At 38.6% G+C, this 21807-nt stretch overlaps 1 protein-coding gene across 4 annotated transcripts in view; it reads right to left on the reverse strand.

The window, feature by feature from the left end:
* Positions 1 to 21807, reverse strand: part of ACSL4 (acyl-CoA synthetase long chain family member 4) — a 77588-nt gene that overhangs the window by 38409 nt on the left and 17372 nt on the right. For all 4 annotated transcript variants that reach the window (XM_070783526.1, XM_070783525.1, XM_070783524.1 and 1 more), the window contains exon 2: positions 8906 to 8958. The gene's annotated coding sequence lies outside the window, so the exon portion shown is untranslated. The remainder of the gene's footprint in view (positions 1 to 8905; positions 8959 to 21807) is intronic.

The following is a 21807-nucleotide window of genomic DNA, read 5'->3' on the forward strand; positions in this document are numbered from 1 at the left end:
CATGTGCAATCGGGAATACTGCTTGTGTTCTACTTGCTTGCCATCTACTTCATGGCACTGTTGGGAAAGTCCTCTGTCTGATCCAGCTTCACTTCCATGGGTGTGTGGTATTGGTCCCTGGAATACACTCTCAACTCTCTTGCCCCTCTCCCACTTTGGTGTACTCACTCAGCTAAACCACGACCTGGTTAAATCCAGTTTACCACCTTATCTGCACCCTTCCCCATGCAGCTGAATTTGGCTGGAGAAACACCCAACAGAGCCAAACATCCCCCTTTAGATCCATGGCTGCTCCCTCAAATGGACCCTTGAAGCTGCAGAGAAGCCATGCTGCCCTGCCCTAGGCCATCCACAGGCTTGCTCTCCTGGGGTTCATGCTTTGTTTTCTCTCTTCAGACCACCAAGTCTCCTTCATTGTCCTCAACCTCAGCTGCTGACCTGGCTTACCATTTGGCTGAGAAAACTGAAACCGTCTGAAGAGAACGTCCACAGACTCCCACCAGTGTCTCTGCAACTACTCGCATCTGTGGCCACATCTCTCCTCTCTCCTATGACTAGAGATGGGCTGGTAATGCTCCCAGCCAAGGCCGACCCCTTCTCTCATGCATGAAGCCCCTGTCTAGACTAGAAAGACCTTGATGCTGCTGCTGCTAAGTCGCTTCAGTCATGTCCGAATCTGTGCGACTCCATAGACAGCAGCCCACCAGGCTCCTCTGTTCTGCTGCTCTATTAACTCTTTCCTTCTCCTGCCTCATTAATTTCTCCTGCTCTGCTGAACTGGTCCCACCCACATTCTAACAGGCTATGATTTCTTTCATCTTAAAAACCATTCCCTCTCTTGTACCTTATTCTCTGCCTGTGGCTCCATTTCTTCTCCTTCTCTGTGTGTGTGCTAAGTCACTTCAGTCATGTCTGACTGTTTGGACTATAGTCCGCCAGGCTCCTCTGTCCATGGGATTCTCCAGGCAAGAATACTGGAGTGGGTTGCTGGGCCCTTTTCCAGGGGATCTTCCCAACCCAGGGATCAAACCTATGTCTCTTAAGTCTCCTGCATTGGCAGGTGGGTTCTTTACCACTAGCGCCACCTAAGAAACCCTCTCCTTCTCTGTAAGACTCCTTTAAAGAGTTGTCCCCATGCCCTGTCACCCAGTTATCTCCCATTTTCTTTTGACCCCACTAAGCTCAGGTTTCCTCCTGCTGCTGCTGCTGCTGCTAAGTTGCTTCAGTTGTGTCCGACTCTGTGCGACCCCAAAGACAGCAGCCCACCAGGCTCCGCCGTCCCTGGGACTCTCCAGGCAAGAACACTGGAATGGGTTGCCATTTCCTTCTCCAATGCATGAAAGTGAAAAGTCAAAGGGAAGTCGCTCAGTCGTGTCTGACTTTTCACGACCCCATGGACTGCAGCCCACCAGGCTCCTCCGTCCATGGGATTTTCCAGGCAAGAGTACTGGAGTGGGGTGCCATTGCCTTCTCTGCAGGTTTCCTCCTACCATTCCACAAAATTGCTTTGCTCAAGGTCACCAATGACTTCCATGTTGTCAGATCCCAAGGTCAATTAAAGCTCAGGCCTCACCCTGCCCTTGACCCACCACCAGCCTTTAGCCCAGTTGACCCCTCTTTTCCTGCTGGAAACTTCTTCACTTGGCTTCCAGGAGAACCCATTCTTCAGATTTTCTTCCGACTTCCCTGACAATTCTTTCTCCATCTTCATTGCTGCTTCTTATCTCCCATACCTCTCAATGATATAGTGTTCAGTCCTTGAACCTCTTCTTTATCTAAGCTCACTCCCAAGGTGATCTCATTTAGGCTCATAGCTTTAAACAACATAAATATGGTGATGATCCCAAAGTTTCTCTGCTAAGCCTGGAGGTCTCCCTTAAGCACTAGGTTTGTATATCCAACTGCTTCCTCAACAGATCCATTTAGATATCAGTTACATACTCATTTAATACATATGTATTAATAGGAAATTGAGCTGCTGATCATCCTTCCACAAATAGCCCACTCAGTCTTGCCCGTCTCTGTAGCTCCAGTTGCTTTAACCAAAGGCCTTCAATCAGGTTCACTTTCATCCCCCTCTCTTTCTCACAATTCCACAGCCAATTCATCAGCAAATCCTACCAGCTCTACTCACAAAACAGATACCAAAGTTAACTACTTCTTACCACCTCCACACATACCAACCTGGCTCAAGCCACTGTCTCCTCTCACCTGGAGAACTGCAATACCCAATGTGAGCTCCCTGCTTCCACTTTTATAACAAATTATAAACTCAGCAGCCAGAGTGCTCCAGTTCAATTGTAAGCTAGATCATGCCATTCCTCTGCTCAAAACCTTTCAAAGAATCCCCATGTGACTCATTCAGAAAAAAACATGGTCCTTACTCCAATCTATAAGAAGGGACCTGTCCCCCACCTCAAGTTTCTGCCTTCATCTGCGACACTGTCCACTTCCTTCTGCTACCATGCCAACTTGTTCCTTGATGTTTCTGGGACACAACAAGCATGATCCTGCCTCAGGGCTCTTGTACACGCTATTCTCTCTACCTGGAATGTTCTTCCAAGATACCTTCCCAGCTTATTTTCTCATCTCCTTTTTGCCTTTATTCAAATATCACTCCCTCAGTAAGGTCTTCCCCATGCTCAGTTGCTAAGTCATGTCCGACTCTGTGACCCTATGGACTATAGCCTGCCAGGCTGCAGTCATGGGATTTCCCAGGCAAGAATACTGGAATGGGTTGCCATACCCTCTTCCAGGGGATCTTCCTGACCCAGGGATCAAACTCAGGTCTCTTGAGTCTCCTACATTGCAGGTGGATTCTTTACCACAGAGCCACCTGGGAAGCCCAAGGCCTTCTCCAGTCACTCCAAAATCACAGCCCGTTTTGATTTCTCTCCTTAGTACTTAACACTAATACATCATATGCTTTATCTTTCATGTTTATTTTCAAGGCCTCCATTAGAACATAAAGGTTCCGTGAGGCAGAGTTTATTGTTTGCTGCTGAATCCTCCTACACTTGTACCTCTGTGTATGAAGTGTTCAATAAACTTGTTGACTGAAATAAGAATGGAGATGGGATTGCTCTGAAACTATAAAGTAAAAATGTATGTTAAGGGCAATAGCCAGAAGACAATCAATCTTAGTCATCTTTTTAAAAAATCACTTGTCCATGCCAACACTCCAGGAAATGGTATACTCTTAAAATTCCTGGTAATTACTTTGAACATGTGTTTAGTTGCTTGATAGAAAACATGAAACTGGACAAACTGCCTTTTCCACAGAGGAAAAAGACAAGTTGTTACAAAAGCAAGAGGATTATAGAATTTGTATCATGTGCCTTTTCACGGATGCCTTTCACAAATGCTGTCCTGCCATGTATGAAGAGGGATACTGCTGTCCCACCAGGAGGACATGAACTCTGAGTTGCACTTCCTTAAAATCAAATAATGCACTTGTATTTCAGCTGGAAAGGGCAGGGCGTCAGCTTCAGTCAGGGGATAGCGAATCATTCCTGTTGATGTTCAGCATTCCATTTGGGAATCGGATTGCATGCTCACTCAGTTGTGTCCAACTCTTCAGTGACCCCATGGACTGTAGCCTGCTAGGCTTCTCTGTCCATGGGATTCTCCAGGCAAGAATACTGGAGTGGGTTGCCACGCCCTCCTCCAGGGGATCTTCCTGACGCAGGGATCGAACTTGTGTCTCTTGCATCTCCTGCATTGGCAGGGAGATTCTTTACCAATGAGCCACCTGGGAAGCCCGAGCATCAGATTAATAACCACTTATTGAGCCTGTACTATGGGCTATGCTCAGTCCTTTAGATACACTATTTCCTTTAATCCTTCAGAAACACACTTTGAACTAATATACTAATGAACTAGGGATGTAACTTATAACTGATGATATAATAGTCTCAGACATATCATTTGATCAAGATAACACAGCTAAGTAGGGATTCTGATCCAGGTCTACTGGATTTTAAAGTCCATGCTTTTAGCTGTACTGTCTGTGACCTGGGTCATACTGGTATAATTTAAATAGGTGAGAGTGACAAACTTTGTGTATGAAAAAATCCTGATGACAACTTTGAGCACTGATCTGTCCTACAGTCTAAAGCATTTTTATAGCAGTGCAGGGGGCGGGGAGCCCTTTAGCTGCCCAGTAAGTCCTAGAAGTTTAAGTGAAAATCAGGTGTAATTTTACTTTGCTTCTTGTTTTGAGGCCAAGTTTAATGTTAAGTATTTCATTCCAGTTACTTCAAACGCTCTGAGATAGTTAGGTTAAACACAAAAAGCATTAGTAATACATGAAGCTCCAGCACACAAAGTAAACAAACGTGACATACTGATTAAAGGCTGAATTTAAAAGAAATCATCATCTTTTCCAATAGCATGTGACACAACACCCATTCAGGAAAGAGAAAAAATAATAAACTAAAGTCCATACCAAGATAATTTTTTTTTAACAAGTTTTAGAAAATGGTCTAAACCAAGCAAGGATCCATGCATCTACCAAGTTGAGACACATGGTAGAGACAAATATTCTTCATCTGTCCTTGATATATTTCCTTATGAAAATGTAACAGATATCAACGTGATAATCTGTGATTAACTGTCAGTGGTACTTTAAGAAATCACATTTTCAAATCACACATCAGTTAAGAGTAATTTAAATACCAAATAAAGAGATAATTTGCCTTCTGAAAAGGATAAGCCTGTATCCACTAAACATTAAATCAGAAAACAATTATAAAAATTCCAAGAGATTAAAACAGATATGCATACCTGTTGCACTTTAAAAGATCATACTTCGACATAGATATTGCATCAACAAGACTTTTGTAAAGGGGTGGAGTGCTTTTTTAAAAATTCCTATTTTCTTTCACACACTATTAAAAAGTTTCAAGTGATTTTAAAACATATAGGAGAAAGGTTATATACCCATTAAAGAAAACAGTTGCTTTGGTTAATGAAATCAAACTTCATAGGCACTACATTACAATATAATTAACCTTATATTTCAACATTAAAACTTTTTAAATGTTAATATTTTAAGAAAATAAAAGGCAGTAAGAGTAGCTAGCATGATCTTTTGCTTTCAGACAGTTTGCAGGACTGAATAATCATGTGAAATATATATCTGTCTGCTCTATGTAAGTCTCATGTGACTCAAAGTTGGTAAGTCAATTTAATCAATATGAAATAGCTTATACAGTCAAACTTTTGAAGTTTACAGTAATTATAATAAATACATTTGAAAGCTGAAAAAAAAGCAAAAGAAAAGCAAACACCTAGGATGACTAGACAGATGCTCTATACCACACACTGTACGCCTGCCTAGCTAGTTTGACTAGAAGAGTCTCACAGCTATGACTGATCTTTGGTAACATCTCAAACAAGATGAACCAAACTTGTTTGCTTCATCACCTGGATGGATATTAACTCCTGAAGTCGCCATCCTGCTAGTCTCTTCCCAGCTTTCCCCAGCAAAGAAAGCACCTCAGCTGCCATGTTGAAGATGCCCTTTCTTGCTCGAGCACGCATTCCCTCCCATAATGCGTTAAGAACATGCCCAGCACGTATCAGATAATGCTTTTTATAGGTCATAGGATAGTATAATTTGGATCCTATCTACATATGTTGAAATAAGGAGATGTCATGTGTTGAAATGTGGGAGCCTCATACAATGTTGTGCCTACACACCTCACACACACTGTGTACAAGTACATTTATCTTCCTCATTTTAAGTGATTGAAACACACTTGATTTTTATTTTTAAAAACACACTTGATTTTTTAAAGCTTTCCAAAGTTGAGAGTGGATTGGATATAATTTAATCCAAAGCTTACATATAAGGAATTTTGAGGATATATCATGCTAGAAGTGGCACCTGCCAACAAGACATGATGTTATAATCCAACTTTTTCAGACATCATGAAAAATGGGAGAGAAACTAAGTTCTAGGAGTTACGTGTTCAGAGAAATATAAAGGGTTCAGTGCTGTAGAAGGGAAGCAGACAACGACAATGACAACCCCAATCCCTAATCCCTGCTAAAGAGGATCTGCTACAGGTCCCTCTAGACAAAACCCTGCTGCTACATTCAACAGCCCATCATGCATGGTGTAGACTTTTTGTCTGTAAAGTCTTCCGTGTACTGGGTATTTTTTTCTTTATGATCTTAACATAAGTTAATAAAAACAATTGGATTACATATCTGACAAATTAACTCACAGTTATAAATGTGTTATCTGAATGAGAAATATATAGACTATTATCATTGCTATTTGTTACACATCTGTCTCCTATCATCTTATCTACTAATTATAATAAATCAATACAGCTGTGAGCTGCCAACCCTGAGCACAGGTTTAAAAAACAAATCTGTTAATCTGCAGTGCTATTTCCCACAGCCTTTGTTTTACAGGGAGAATTTTGCAACTTACATCTTGGCTACATGCCCTATCCTCTGGCCTTTCCTAGAGGAGGGACCAGTTTAATAGATTGGTTCGCTATGAATGTTGTTTCCCAGTACTCACACTGTTAAAAAGCCATGCAGCAAGGTAGTCTTAAACCATTTCTTACAAAATGGCTAAATAAGTCACTATGATTCAGCTACCAGGCCACCATAATGTGAAACTGTACTGTGGTAAATAACAAACAAAATAAAACAACAAAACCTCGCTCTGCTCTTCAGTAGCAAATATATCTTATAACTGAGATTAATAAAAGAGTTCAGTGACTGATAAATCTGTTGAAGACTGAAGTCTTATAGCCATTCAAATCAAAAGCCATTCAAATCTTATAGCGCTCAAATATTAGCGCTAGTAAAGAAAAGGGCATGGATATTCCAAAGACAATGAAAAAATTCAATATGTATTTTTATTATTAACATTATTATTAATGCAATACATAGTTAAATTATTCACACTGAATTATGGGTGTTCCTGACATTTGAGAAATTAAAGAATTCTTAACTAAAGAAGGATGCCACACGAAGTCAAATACAAGAAGCCATGGAAAAATACTCTGAGAGGTAATGTCTCCATGTTAAGGATGAGGAATATTTTCCATTCTGTTCTCTCTTCATGTTCATTTGTTCACCTGACCCATGCAAGCTTCACGAACGTGAGTGAGATAAGGGAATTAGGTATTTCTATTTTGAAGTGTACTTTGGGAGAGGCAAGGCACTATGCCAATTGAAGAACTCTCTCCAAAGTGTTTATTGACTCCTGAACTGGCCAGATACTCTTGCTAAAGCTTCTGGGAACTCCTGCTCTTCACCTTGGTAGTTCTTTCTCTTACACATCTAAGTGGGCTGCAGGCCAATTACAATAAATTTTTATGTGTGTGGGACGTGTGGGGTGGGGGTGGAGAGGGAAAAAGAAACAGGAAATAGATTCTCTGTGTATAAATAACTATAGGAGCCTGAATCCTACAGCCCATACAATTGCACTATGGTCTATTTCCCAAAAGAAACACTAAACCTGTTACCTTATCTCCTTTGTCAATCATGGGACAGCATGCTGCCTGTGTAGCTGAATTCGGAGACAACTAATTTTGGTCTGTTGATGAAAATCTTTGTTCATGTTCAAGATTTTTCTAATGCAGCCTAATCAGTCAACTGTAGCAATCTTTGCTATACAAGCACATTAAGTCTTTTGAATTTCTTTATACTTGGAATTCAAAAATAGTTATGAGCACATAAAAACTACTATTTCTTCTGTTTCAGTTTCATAATCTATTATAATGAGAGCGATTCTCAGAAGACCAGAAATACAAGAGAGACAGCATTGTATACAGGGCTTTGGTCCTGGCTCAGCAGCTTGACAAGCTGCACTACCTGGAACAAATTAAATGACCTTTTGTCTATTTCCTCATCTACATGAGAAAGTTGGATTCAGATTTTAAGATATCATAGACAAGTAAAAGTTTTATAAACAAAGAATGATGGTGAGGGCAATGACACAACTGCCAATTTTTTTTTTTTTTTTTGGCCAAGCATGGACATAAAAAACAAAAACCTATCATTTACTATCACCAACATTTCATAAAATACAGAACGGGTCTAACTCCTCAAAATTAGAAGGATATAACTTATAATAAGCAGCAATTTTTCAAATCGAAAAAGTTCAGCTTTAAAAATCTCATGGCCTGTGGGGCTTATTTCCCTCACTTCACCATGGGCCAGTAAAAAGTCTTCACTGGTCAGGGTACTGTCTAAAAGTAAATGTTTGGGAACTCCGGAACTAGGTAATTTTCAAGGTCCAAGGCTCAAACACTAAATTATAATTGTAGGTGCTCTGTTATATTTCTTTCATTCTATATTATAGTCTAGAGTAGGTGTTTCATGAAGGACAGCACTGATGCCTAGATTTTTGAAGATTAGAAATACATTTAAATCATTTTGAGAAATAATAACTAAAATTAAGCTTCAATTTATTGGAGGAAGTATACACTACTACAGATTCAACTTCATCAATATTAATGAACCATTCACTGGACACTTACTATTAAGCTCATTTTACAGATGAAGAAATTGAGGCAAAGGTAAACTAAATAACTTTTCAGAGACACACTGCCTCAGGAGTCAGAACTGGAACTCCAATTATGACTCCACTTTTTGGTAAAACTCAAAAACAAACAAAAAAAAAGAGATTATATTTAGATTTTAATTATCACTTCCCCATTCATAAATGAGTGACAGATGTTTTAAATCTTAGAAGCTGTCCAGAGTAAAAAGTTCTCCTATTTTACTTTTCCAAATAATGCCTTTTTAATATATAAATATTGGCAGGGCTTTTCCAATATAAAGAGAGAAAAAATGTCTATTAGTTTGGTCACTTAACTTTCTCCAAAAGCTGACAAGATTGCAAATTTAGAATTTTTAAAGGACAAATACTTACAGATTTTCTCTTTTTCTCTTAAGAAGAACCCGTATATCTTTCTGGATTTGAATCTGCAATAAGAGACAATATTTATGTGTATGGTGACATAAGAAAAGATCCTTTTTAAAAAGAAACCCATCTGCTTTTTCGCATTACCTGTGCACCTTAGTTCATGATAAGCCAGGTACCAAAGGAAAAACAAAAAATGACTAGAACTAGTACTATTGGGGTCTTACAAAAGTAACTGAGCCTGGCTCTAAGAAACAGTAGTCAAAACCCTACGGGAAAAGGGCAGATTAAGAAACAAGCAGACGACTGAACAGACATTTCCCCAAAGAAAATGGTCAATAAGGTACATAAAAAGGTACTCAATATCACTAATCATCAGGGAAATGGAAATCAAAACTACACTGAGTTCTCACCTCACATGTTAGAATGGCTGTCACTAAAAAGACAAGAGATAATGAGTGTTGGTGAGGATGTGGACAAAAAGGGACCTCTTGAGCACTGATGGTGGGAATGCAAACTGACGCAGGCACTATGGAAAACAGTATGGAGGTTTCTCAAAAATTTAAACAACTATCACATGATCCAGCATTCCCATCTCTGCTTATATATGCAAAGGAAATGAACACAGGATACTGAAGATCTCTTCAATGCCTTCCCATGTTTAGTGAAGCATTATTCACACTAGCCAAGATATGGAAAAAAACTAAGTGTCTGCTAAGGAATGAATGGATAAAGAAGATGTGATATGCGTGCGCACACACACACACACACACACACAATGGAGGTATTATTCAGTCATGAAAAAGAAGGAAATCCTGCCATTTTCAACAACATGGACGGACCCTGAGACATTATAGTTAGATTAAGTCAAAGAAAGACAAATATTGTATTATATCACTTATATGGAATCTGAAAAGGTCAAACTCAAAGAAACAGACTAGAAGGCTGGTTATCAGGGGCTGAGTGGGGTGGTGGAGGAATTGGGGAGATGCTGTTAAAAGATACAAACTTGCAACTAGAATGCTGAGTAAGTTCTGGAGATCTATAATGCAGAGCACAGTAATTATGATCAACAATACTGTATTACATACTTAAAAATTTCTAAGAGATTAGATTTCAAATGTTCTTGTCACAAAAAAGAAATGATAGTTAACATGATGTGATAGTTGTTAGCCAATACAAAGGTATTAATCAGTATAATATATAAATATATCAAATCAACCCATTGTACATCTTAAACTTATACAATGTTATATGTTAATTATATCTCAATAATATATATATATATATATATATATATATATACACAATTAAATGTTTTTAAATGACAGAGAGCAGGAGTCATGATGTAAATGGTTTTATTTCTACCTCTTCTCCCAGAGTCAGGATAGGAGCCAAGTTCAGAGACAAAGTCTGACTATGGGAAACTAGTAGGTCAATCTGACTGGTTAACCCCAACCTCAATGCCCACAGGCACCCAGCTATTTTCTCATTAAAAATGAACTATTTCCTTTAAACAATACATGGCTCTTTCCAAATTCAAATACAGCACTGGTCTAAGTAGAAATGAGAGATAATTTTCATCTTCCTTCAGTGAATAAAGAGAGAGTCTTGTGACATCCTTCAAGATATATACACTGTGAAGGTTTAGGATCCATTTATAGTTGAGAGTTAGTCTATTTTGGAAAATGCAGGAGAAAACTTCTTACCATCTGAATACTCAGAACAGTAAAATAAAGCTCTCCAGTAACAGATACTGTTTACTTACATTTCAACACGACTGGGCATCATATTATGCTTCAGTTTTCTTTCCATCCAGTAGTACTCGGTACTACTTCCATATGATTATAAGAATAACATTCAAACAAAATTTTTACTCTAGACATCCCAATGGAAGTTGCAAATCAAACATCCATATAACTAATCAACATACTAACTAGCTGGTATTAACTCAAACAGTTGGTTTTCTCTTTTGCTATCAGGAGGGTCAAGGAAACAAAGGTTTATACCCAGATCAATCACTAACTAAGTATGCCAATCGTTTGGCTTAATAGAACTACTTTTCAACTTCAAGTTAATACCCACAATCTACTCTAGGAAAGGGGGCTCTGGCAGTAGTATCAGTACCTGTGCAAATACAAGTGGTTAAGATTACTTATAAACAAAAGACACACTATTTAATATTTTCTTCCTTTACTCCCTGAGGGCTAACACTTGATATTAACACCAAGAGGGGAAATCTCTGCATGTTCGTATTAAAACAAAGTCCCAAGAGCTCAAAAAGAGAACGTTGAGGAAGAAAAACTTCATATTTCTTATACAAATGCATGTATTTCCTCTTCCACACAGAGCTTAATTCAGATAACTAACAAACAACAAAAAACCAACCTTTCATAAAATCACATGAACTCATCTATAGGTGGTGCAGAGTCGGGACGGGATACAAAACTATCCAGTAGTTTGTGTAATTTGAAAAATAATTTCCATAGAGAAAGTTTCCAAAGGAGACCTGACACTTGGTCATTGGTCCTACAGAAAGAGAGGCTGGAGAGGATACTCAAAAGTATAAGAGAACTCTTTCAGTTGGATGAGAGGCCCATACCAACCTTTGGCTAATTTCCAGTCTGAGAGCCCTCAATCAATTGGGCAGGACAATGTAACTCTCAGATGTTCTTTAATACAAAAGACAGACATAATTTTTCTCAGCTTACTTACTTAAGTTGCTTACTTAAAAGTAAGTTGCTTACTTGCTTAAAAGTAAGTAAGCAACAGCTTACTTACTTTACAGATGATAAGTAAGAAAGTAAGTAAGTTGCTTACTTAAAAGTAAGTAAGTAAGTAAGTTGCTTACTTGCTTAAAAGTAAGTAAGCAACAGCTTACTTACTTTACAGATGATAAAAGGGAATCAAATCACATTTCCTGCTGCTGCTGCTGCTAAGTCGCTTTAGTTGTGTCCGATTCTGTGTGACCCCATGGACGGCAGCCCACCAGACTCCCCTGACCCTGGGATTCTCCAGGCAAGAACACTGGAGTGGGTTGCCATTTCCTTCTCCAAAGCATGAAAGTGAAAAGTGAAAATGAAGTCGCTCAGTCGTGTCCGACTCTTAGCCACCCCATGGACTGCAGCCTACCAGGCTCCTCCGTCCATGGGATTTTCCAGGCAAGAGTCCTGGAGTGGGGTGCGATTGCCTTCTCCGAATCACATTTCCTAACTGAGCCTAATTAAGTTTCTCTGCACAACAGAAAAACTGGCACTCGCCTCTCTCTCTAGCCTCCTCCCTACAAAATAGCATCCTCCTCTTAAAGTCATCCTATTAAATTGAAGAAATAATCTGATATAAAAGAACTAAACAGATTATCAACATGCAGGTTCTCTTTACAGATGATCAGAAATATGGATGATCTGGCTAAAATTACAATGTAAATTTGAGTCATACTTTTCACTTTCACGGATATGCAAGCTTTTGCAACATAAGGAAGTTGGAAATCCTTAGCATAGCAAATTTTTAAACAGACTGAAGCATATACCATGGTTTGTTTCCACTTTATAGTCACTTGGTGGCATGAACAAAAGGAGTAATACAGCATCTAGAGTTGATCATCTTTCAATTAGGGAATGAGGTAGCTCTGAGAAAGCCTTCCCACTAAATATCGGGGAGCATAACAGTGTCCTTGCAGCTAACAAGAGAGTGACTAAGGGAAAAAGTAATACAAATAGAAGGCAGTGTTGTTCAACCTCATGTTTTGAGACAGACTTCATAACAAACCATTGATGTGTTTAGTTTTTGCCCTTTCTGTAAATAAGTTTGTGTGCTAATGAATATTTTGGAAACATTTTTCTAAAGTAAAGTCCATATACTAAAAATGTGACAGCATCAGATGGAAATGTTTCAGGCATGATCAATCATTCTTTCCTTAATGACTCAAGGACCAATCTTAGTAAGTTTAAAAGAGAATGTTTCGGGAAACAGTGGGAAACATTAACAAAGTCCTACGCACATTGTGTCCAAATCTAAAAGTAAATCCTGTATAGTCCCTTATGAAACAATTCCCTAAGCAACAGTGTTTTATAAATCTATGTATACAAAATTTATATACCGGCAAATACTAATGGATGAAAACTGCCATGCTAGCATATATTTTAAAGGTCAGAGATGTTGAAATAAAAAATAACACAGGTGCAAAACAGTATGTATGAGTCTATCATTATATATATACATACATATTTGAGAAGGCACATATTCATAGAAAAATTAGCAAGACATGCACCAAATATTACTGCTATTATTGCATGGTACAATTAAAGGGGAATTTTACATGCTTTACTAATTTTAAGTTGTGTATTCTTTGATTTAGTGTCTTCCAAAGTTTCCAGAAATAAAAGTTGCTTTTACTTAAAAATTAGTTTTTCAAAATCCTAATGGAACAAGAAAATGACTCATTTAAAATGCCTACATGACAGTAATAAGGTAGTCAAATCACCGGAGGTACTGCTCAGAGTCTAAGCTACAATAGAATCTTTTCTTTTCCCTTTAAAAATATACTTGAGTATGAGTGGTCCAGGAGCTTTAAATGCTCCTAAGATTGTGGGTCACTTGACTTGTAAACATTAAAACTATTTAAGAAATGTTATAACCTAAGTAAAACTACCCAAAATCTATCATGAAAAGAGTACGGATGTAATTCCAGACTCTAGACTAGTCACAGACTAGTCATAGACTATAATGTTGCTTCATGGAAAAGTTAAAACCAAAAAGTGTTTATAAAATACTCATGATCTCAAAAAGCTACTTGAAAAACAAACATTACAAATTATCAAATACAAGTGAAACTATCTTTTTCATTCGATCTTCTAGAAATAAGAGCTTTAACAGTTTGGTGAATACCGTTGGGGACTTTTTTCTAAGCATATTCTAATACACACACACAATTTTTAAAAACTGAATTATACTATCTATACAAGCTTGCAACTTTCTTTTTAAAAAACGGCTCTTACATGCCTTTCCATGTCAGAATACATAGATCTAACATAATACTACTTTGTTATTGCTTTTTAAATTTTTAACAGTTATATGGTATTCCATTGTATGGCCATGTCAAAATTAAGTCTTACCAATCTACCCTGCTGCTGCTGCTGCTGCTAAGTCGCGTCAGTTGTGTCCGACTCTGTGCAACCCCATAGATGGCAGCCCAACAGGCTCTCCCATCCCTGGGATTCTCCAGGCAAGAATACTGGAGTGGGTTGCCATTTCCTTCTCCAATGCATGAAAGTGAAAAGTGAAAGTGAAGTCGATCAGTCGTGTCCCACTCTTAGCGACCTCATGGACTGTAGCCTACCAGGCTCCTCCATCCATGGGATTCTCCAGGCAAGAGATATGACTGGAGTGGGGCACCATTGCCTTCTTCACCAATCTTCCCTATTGATAGGTATTTGGGATTTTCTAATTTCTCATCATTAGAAACAGCAATAAACACCCTTAACAATATATTTATGCCAGCCCTTCTATAGGATACATTTCTAGAAGAATTGTTAAGTCAAACTGCTAGGTTAACTGCACCTTATACCATTTATGAATTTATCTTAATTACTTCAGTTCAGTTGCTCAGCCGTGTCCAACTCTTTGTGACCCCATGAATCACAGCACGCCAGGCCTCCCTGTCCATCACCATCTCCCAGAGTTCACTCAAACTCATGTCCATCGAGTCGGTGATGCCATCCAGCCATCTCATCCTCTGTCGTCCCCTTTTCCTCCTGCCCCCAATCCCTCCCAGCATCAGAGTCTTTTCCAATGAATCAACTCTTCACATGAGGTGGCCTAAGTACTGGAGTTTCAGCTTTAGCATCATTCCTTCCAAAGAACACCCAGGGCTGATCTCCTTTAGAATGGACTGGTTGGATCTCCTTGCAGTCCAAGGGACTCTCAAGAGTCTTCTCCAACACCACAGTGTAAAAGCATCAATTCTTTGGCGCTCAGCTTTCTTCACAGTCCAACTCTCGCATCCATACACGACCACTGGAAAAACCATAGCCTTGACTAGATGGACCTCTGTTGGCAAAGTAATGCCTCTGCTTTTCAATATGCTATCTAGGTTGGTCATAACTTTTTTTCCAAGGAGTAAGCGTCTTTTAATTTCATGGCTGCAGTCACCATCTGCAGTGATTTTGGAGCCCAAAAAAATAAAGTCTGACACTGTTTCCACTGTTTGCCCATCTATTTCCCATGTCGTGATGGGACCAGATGCCATGATCTTAGTTTTCTGAATGTTGAGCTTTAAGCCAACTTTTTCACTTTCCACTTTCACTTTCAGCAAGAGGCTCTTTAGTTCCTCTTCACCTTATGCCATAAAGGTGGTGTCATCTGCACGTCTGAGGTTATTGATATTTAGTAAACATAAATAGAAGGTCATATAGGGCAAGGATTGTGTCTTATTATCTCTGCATCTATTTTGGCTTGAAAGAGCATTAAAAATCTGTTGGAATGGATAAAGGAAACTAACAGCTGTCAGAGAATACAGCTGGTTTAAGTCATTTTTTTTCTTCACATTTAATATCAGCTTTCACTTCATTAGTAACTATTTTTAAGACAGTATTTTTTTACATTATCAACTTCAGCAGATATTTTGGAAAAGTACTTATAACAAAAAACTACCATTATATTTTAGAACAATGATACAATGATAATCAATTTTAACCATAGAGAAAATCCTTTGTTTTACTCGTTAGAAATTATTCTTTTCAGTGCTAGAACAATATATAAATTGCATATCCATGACAACAATGAATATTTCTTTACGTAGTTAGATCTGCAGTATTCTGTGGTAAATTCTTTGTTTCATTTTCTCAGTTTTGAAGCAATGTTTATTTATACTCTACCCATTGTCTTTACCCAAGCTCAAAGACAGAGTCCAGTTTGAACATTAAGAGAAATACTTCAACTATAGTTAAGAATTCTGTTACCACCCATTTTCTTACATAACTTTTGCCCTTATAATTAGTATGGTAAATTATATGAATTATATACACACACAGTTTCATCATTAGCATGGCTTTATATATATACAGGCACACATACAATCTGCATATCACACACATATGTAAATTATGTGTATGTATAAAAATGACAAGTATCTACCTACAATATAAGTACCAGACCTCACCTGGGACAGGAAGATAAACTATACACATATAAATACCATTCCTTACCTACAAAGTTATAGACTTCCAGAGCTAAAATAGGCTTTAAAATGAAAGTTTGCTGCTGTTGCTAAGTTGATTCAGTCATGTCTGACTCTGTGTGACCCATACCCGGCAGCCCACCAGGCCCCTCTCTCCCTGGGATTCTCCAGGCAAGAATACTGGAGTGGGTTGCCATTTCCTTCTCCAATGCATGCATGCATGCTAAGTCACTTCAGTCATGTCCGACTCTGTGTGACCCTATGGACAGCAGCCCTCCAGGCTCCTCTGTCCACAGGATTCTCCAGGCAAGAATACTGGAGTGGGTTGCCATTTCCTTCTCCCTAAAATGAGAGTAATTAGTCTCTAAAAAGAAACTCTCTTCCCTCCCCTTCCAAATGATCACAGGAGCTAAGAGAGGATCTATTTTCTAGAATATAAGGAAAGCCTCTTATATGCTTCCCTATACAGATAATGTAAGAATTTCTTTCTAATCAGTGTTGATTAGTTTTACTCTTAAGATGAAATGTGAGAATATTAGAAAGCAAAAAATTACACTATTTCTAACCTTTTGGTTACCTAGGATGAAATTAACAGTATCAAGACAGAAAGGCACATTCTCTTTAAATGCTCTCAGTAGAACAACTGCATTTAAATAAGAAATTTTTAAAGTCACATATATCAAGAATCCTATTTGTAAGATCCACCTAAGATATAGCTTGATTATTAGGAGGCAATCACTGGGGTAGAACTGTTTTAATAGCTGAAAATTGCTGCTGCTGCTGCTGCTAAGTCGCTTCAGTCGTGTCCAACTCTGTGCGACCCCATAGATGGCAGCCCACCAGGCTTCGCTGTCCCTGGGATTCTCCAGGCAAGAACACTGGAGTGGGTTGCCATTTCCTTCTCCAATGCATGAAAGTGAAAAGTGAAAGTGAAGTTGCTCAGTGGTGTTGGACTTGCAGCAACCCCAGGGACTGCAGCCCACCAGGCTCCTCCGTCCATGGCATTTTTCCAGGCAAGAGTACTGGAGTGGGGTGCCATTGCCTACTCGGCTCAGGAGCAACAATCTCCCAATAGTGATTTAAAAGAGTGTTTTGAACAAATTGATTGCATAATATCAAACATTGGACTTACCACATCTCTTCCTTCCAAGTTTACTCAAGCCGTGTGTTGATACATGGGTAATTCTGAATTTACAAGGCCTTTATTAAAATACTGAAGAACTGAACAATGCCTGAAAGAAGTATTTGTTACTTCAAGAGATCTTGACCAGAAAGTACTGCTGTGTAACAATCAAAACTTTCCAAAAGCTTGGGTAATTTTTGCCAGAAGTTACATTTTGTTTTTAAAGACATGACTCAATAAATAAACACACAGAGAGCACCAAGGTAATGAACAATAAGTACTCATGAAGCAATCATTTTAGGAGAAAAACATTAGCATTTTCTTCTACATTAAAGATGAGATTGATAAACCACTGAGAAAAGAAAATATATTTTTAGAAATACAGACTCTTAGAGCTAAAATATGGCCTGTTTTGATGACTCTCAAAGTATCTCTGGGGCCACCAGTTCCTGGCGGTACTACTGTTCATAATATTGCAAGCACCACTTTCATTTCTGCCAGGAATAATTTTTATTTGCTGAAAAAAAAAATGCACTGGAGTTCCGTCGAAAGTAGTGCCAATTAAGAATAAAGAAATTGTTCAGTGTTGCCAAATGTATACAGAAAGGCACTTTATATCCCATTGACGGAAGTATAAATTGGTACAAGTTTTATAGAAAGTAATTTGGCAATAGGCATTCAGAAGCTTTAAGTCATACATATCTCATGACTGAGTAATTTCACTCTCTACTTCTAGGACTAGCCCAAGGAAAGAGAAATGCACATGCACAAAAAAACATAGACAATAGTCACTGCTGTGATATAAATAACAGAAAACCAGAAACAACAGCAAATATCCAAAAGGAGACTGGTAAAACAATGATGTATCTTCATGATTTAACACTACAGTCATCAAACGCAGTATTGTCAAAGATTTTTAAGGATATGAAAAAACAGTCAAGATATTAATAAGTGAAATTGGTTTAAGACAAAACTTAACCAAATATATGCAGGCTACCAGCTGAAATATTCATCTCTGGATTGTAGAATTACAGGTGATTTTTAGTTTTGTCCTATTTTTTCCTACATTTTCTAAAACTGCTGCAGTGAACATATTACTTTTCTCATTCAATACATAAGTAAAAAAAATAGCACCAGTGTCAATTAATCCTAGTGTGTGTCTATGTTTATATGTGGGTATTGATAAGTGACAATGAACATGGCCCATAAGGTATTTGGCCCTACTGACATGGTAAAGTGATGCTATTTTGCTGACATAACTGCATTGTAGAGAGAAGATTAGATACTTCAGTTTTTAAACTAGACTCAAAGTAAAAGAAACTTCTTTTGCTCGTGTAATATGATCTATAAAGCAAAATAAAATCAGTGGGTTTTTTTCTTGCTGTAACTACACTGTAGCCTACCAGGCTCCTCTGTCCACAGGATTTCCCAGGCAAGAATACTGGAGTTGGAGTAGCCATTCCCTTCTCCAGGGGATCTTCCTGACCCAGGGATTGAACCCAGGTCTCCCCCACTACAGACAGATTCTTTACCATCTGAGCCACAAGAGAAGCCCACTGGCAAGTGAATAGACAATATCAAAAAGCCAGATAATCACAAGGGGTTCTGTACAGATGGAAATATCAATAATTTCCTTAATGCCCCCAGTTCCACCCACTTATCCTATTAAAACAAACAGGAACTCAAATGCCAGGTGACACTGCCAAAAGATTTAAGAGGTATGAGAAGAGTCATACTGGCATTCTTCTGCCCCACAAAGAAAATACTTTTCAGCTAGCCCAAGTATATTAATACTAATATATTATTAATATTAATATAATATTAATATCAATCAGCCCCCTAATGGGAATTGAGGCCTGCCTGCCCCCAGGTGAGCATCACAGGCAAAAGGCAGCAAATGAGTATCCTTTCTTTGCTTTCCACATGGTGATGGGAGGGATGATACAGGCAGGGGATTTCAGAACTAAACTCTCCATCAGTACCCACTTGTTTACAACCTGAACTCTGGGACCAGTGGCTCAGAATATTAGAAGATCTCATCTTACCTAAGACTGTCTTACTTCAGACATTCCAATCAACTGTGATATCAGGTTATTAATATGTACTAGCTGACTTCAAAAAGCTGTAGGAGGCAGAAAGGGTTGAATCATTTCTTTCCCTCAAAGTTTTCATTTCAAAATGTTTCGGGCAACAGTAAAGTATCATTAAGTAATCTCATTTCCTGTAAAGGCCCACACAGCTCCAACTGTGTCCTGCAATAACCTCGACAGGGCCTAGTGGCACTGAGTTCACAATGCTCAAAATGATAAAAGGCACACAGCAGCTACGCATAACATCCCACTGCAATATACAATTTACTTGAAAATTAATGTTTTTAATTTACTTGAAAATTAATGTTTTTACTCCAAAGTTAAGGGAAAGTAGTCTGTGGCTGCTGGTTAACTCAATTGAGTTGAGCCAGTGCTTCTGAAGCTAAGCTCACAAATTTGAGCCCTGTGTGAACTGGTGAAGAATCTGCCTTCAATGCAAGAGATGAGGGTTCGAACCCTGGGTCAGGAGATCCCCTGGAGAAAAGAAATGGCAACCCACTCCAGGATTCTAGCCTGGAAAATTCCATGGACACTGGAACCTGGTGGGCTCCATGGGATCACAAAGAGTTGGACACAACTGAGTGACCAAGCTCACATGCACATGAATTGGTGAAAAAAAAAGGCAATCACATTTCTCAGCTTGCTAATGTATATTCCCTGGTTGTCATGTGTTGTCCCAGATTCTTACCAGAATTCTTATCAGAGTCATCCCCCACGCCCAACCTTTTTCCTTTTTTGGGAGAGGCAACCCTAGTGATGACCCAGTAATAACCCTAACTCTGGTCCCACAGAGAACAAGATAAGAATATATGGCTACACCAGCAGAAGCCAACCTCCACAACTGGAAAGTACTAAGTACTGACTGAATCCACAGTCATATACAAATGGGCAAGTAAATGAAATAATCAGCTTTGTGCCAGTAAACACACACATGACTTTTTATTCCAAGTGTTTCAACAATATCAAATTATGATAACTTTAAATATTTTATCTACAACCAAATATTTATAATCCCACTTCTAAAATCTACTGTTTTAGATTTTAATTGGTAATTTCTAACTGAAGTCAATTCCTCATCTTACAAAGCATACACTTGTATATTAAGTACATAAAGGATAAATTAGATCCATTTTAAGAAAATACCTCCACAAATAGGTTTTTAACTTATGACTTTTAAAGACTATAATCCTATTTAAGAAGTTGTGTTTACGCTTTCACTAAATTAACCTAAATCAAATAGGTTAATTTGGCAATTAACCTATTGCCAAACCAACTTTGTGCTTAGGCAGTCATGTCCAACTCTTTGCAACCCCACGGACTGAGCAAACAAAAATTCTAACTTTGCAGGGAATACAAATCTGATACTCATTTCTGAAAAATACAACCGATTATAACTTGCCATCTAAGATTTTCTGGAAAATACAGGTTAGCAACCATAGAGCTGCATATTGAATGAGGTATTTGATTCCCAGTGATAAAAGACTAAAGCAAACAGGAGACATTCCAGGCTAACCCAGATGTTGTAAGCTTAAGGAATTTTTCACCTATTTATAAGCTTCAGTTCTTGGAAGAGGCTGTATCCAGTACAGCCTAATATTCAGCTTACTAAGAACGATTTTATTTAATTAGGCCCATCAGGAAAAAAAAAAAAAGACCACAGATGAAAAGGATAAGGTGCTATGCTCCATCAAAGGCTAAAGGGAGGGGGACAGTGAAGCTCCAGCACACACAACACACCACCCTGATGAGGGTAACTGTGAACCAACGTGCTGGAGCCAGCCGGCCTAGATCCAGTTCCTGGTGGTGCCACTTACTAGAGTTGAGTGACCTCGGGCAAGTTATGTACCCTCTGTGCCTCATTTGCCACAACCCTGAAATGGAGGGAATAACACTCCTACTTTCTGGGACTGCTGTGAAGCTGAAATGAGCTGATCTCACAGCTCCAGCCATCATGAACTTCTTTTAGGTTCTCAAAAGCACCAAGCTTAATCTCTCACCTCTGCATCTAGCACATGCTTTTCTCTTTGCCAAGAACATTCTCTTCTCCCTTTTCTTGGCTTCCTTTAGGTCTTAGTTTAAATGACACTTCTAAAAAGCCTTCCTTGACCTCCCCACTTTATGTCAGGTGCCTCTGCTGTTTGTCCTCCCAGTGCTCATATAGCACAACACCTAAACGTGTTCAAGTTTCTGTTCCCCAGCTGGGCTATAAGCTCTTTAAAGACAGAAGTCATGTCTGTCCCCATCATTGCCATAATTCTGAGAACCCAGCACAGTACAGGTACACAGTAGATGCTTACAAAACAGTTCTGGACTGAAATAACAAGTCATGCTAAAGAGGAAGGAGACCAAAGAACGAATTCCCACTTAAATCTTTCACTCTAGGCAGAAATGTATGCCTCTTCATATCTGAGATGTATAAGAATACTTCCTCTCATCTATTGAGAAGTTTGAAATTAAACATGAGACATGCCACATTCCGGTAGAATACAAATTTTATAGCCATTCTGGGTAGGAATAATGA

This window comes from Bos indicus, chromosome X (genome assembly GCF_029378745.1).
Source record: "Bos indicus isolate NIAB-ARS_2022 breed Sahiwal x Tharparkar chromosome X, NIAB-ARS_B.indTharparkar_mat_pri_1.0, whole genome shotgun sequence".
Classification (NCBI taxonomy): Eukaryota; Metazoa; Chordata; class Mammalia; order Artiodactyla; family Bovidae; genus Bos; species Bos indicus.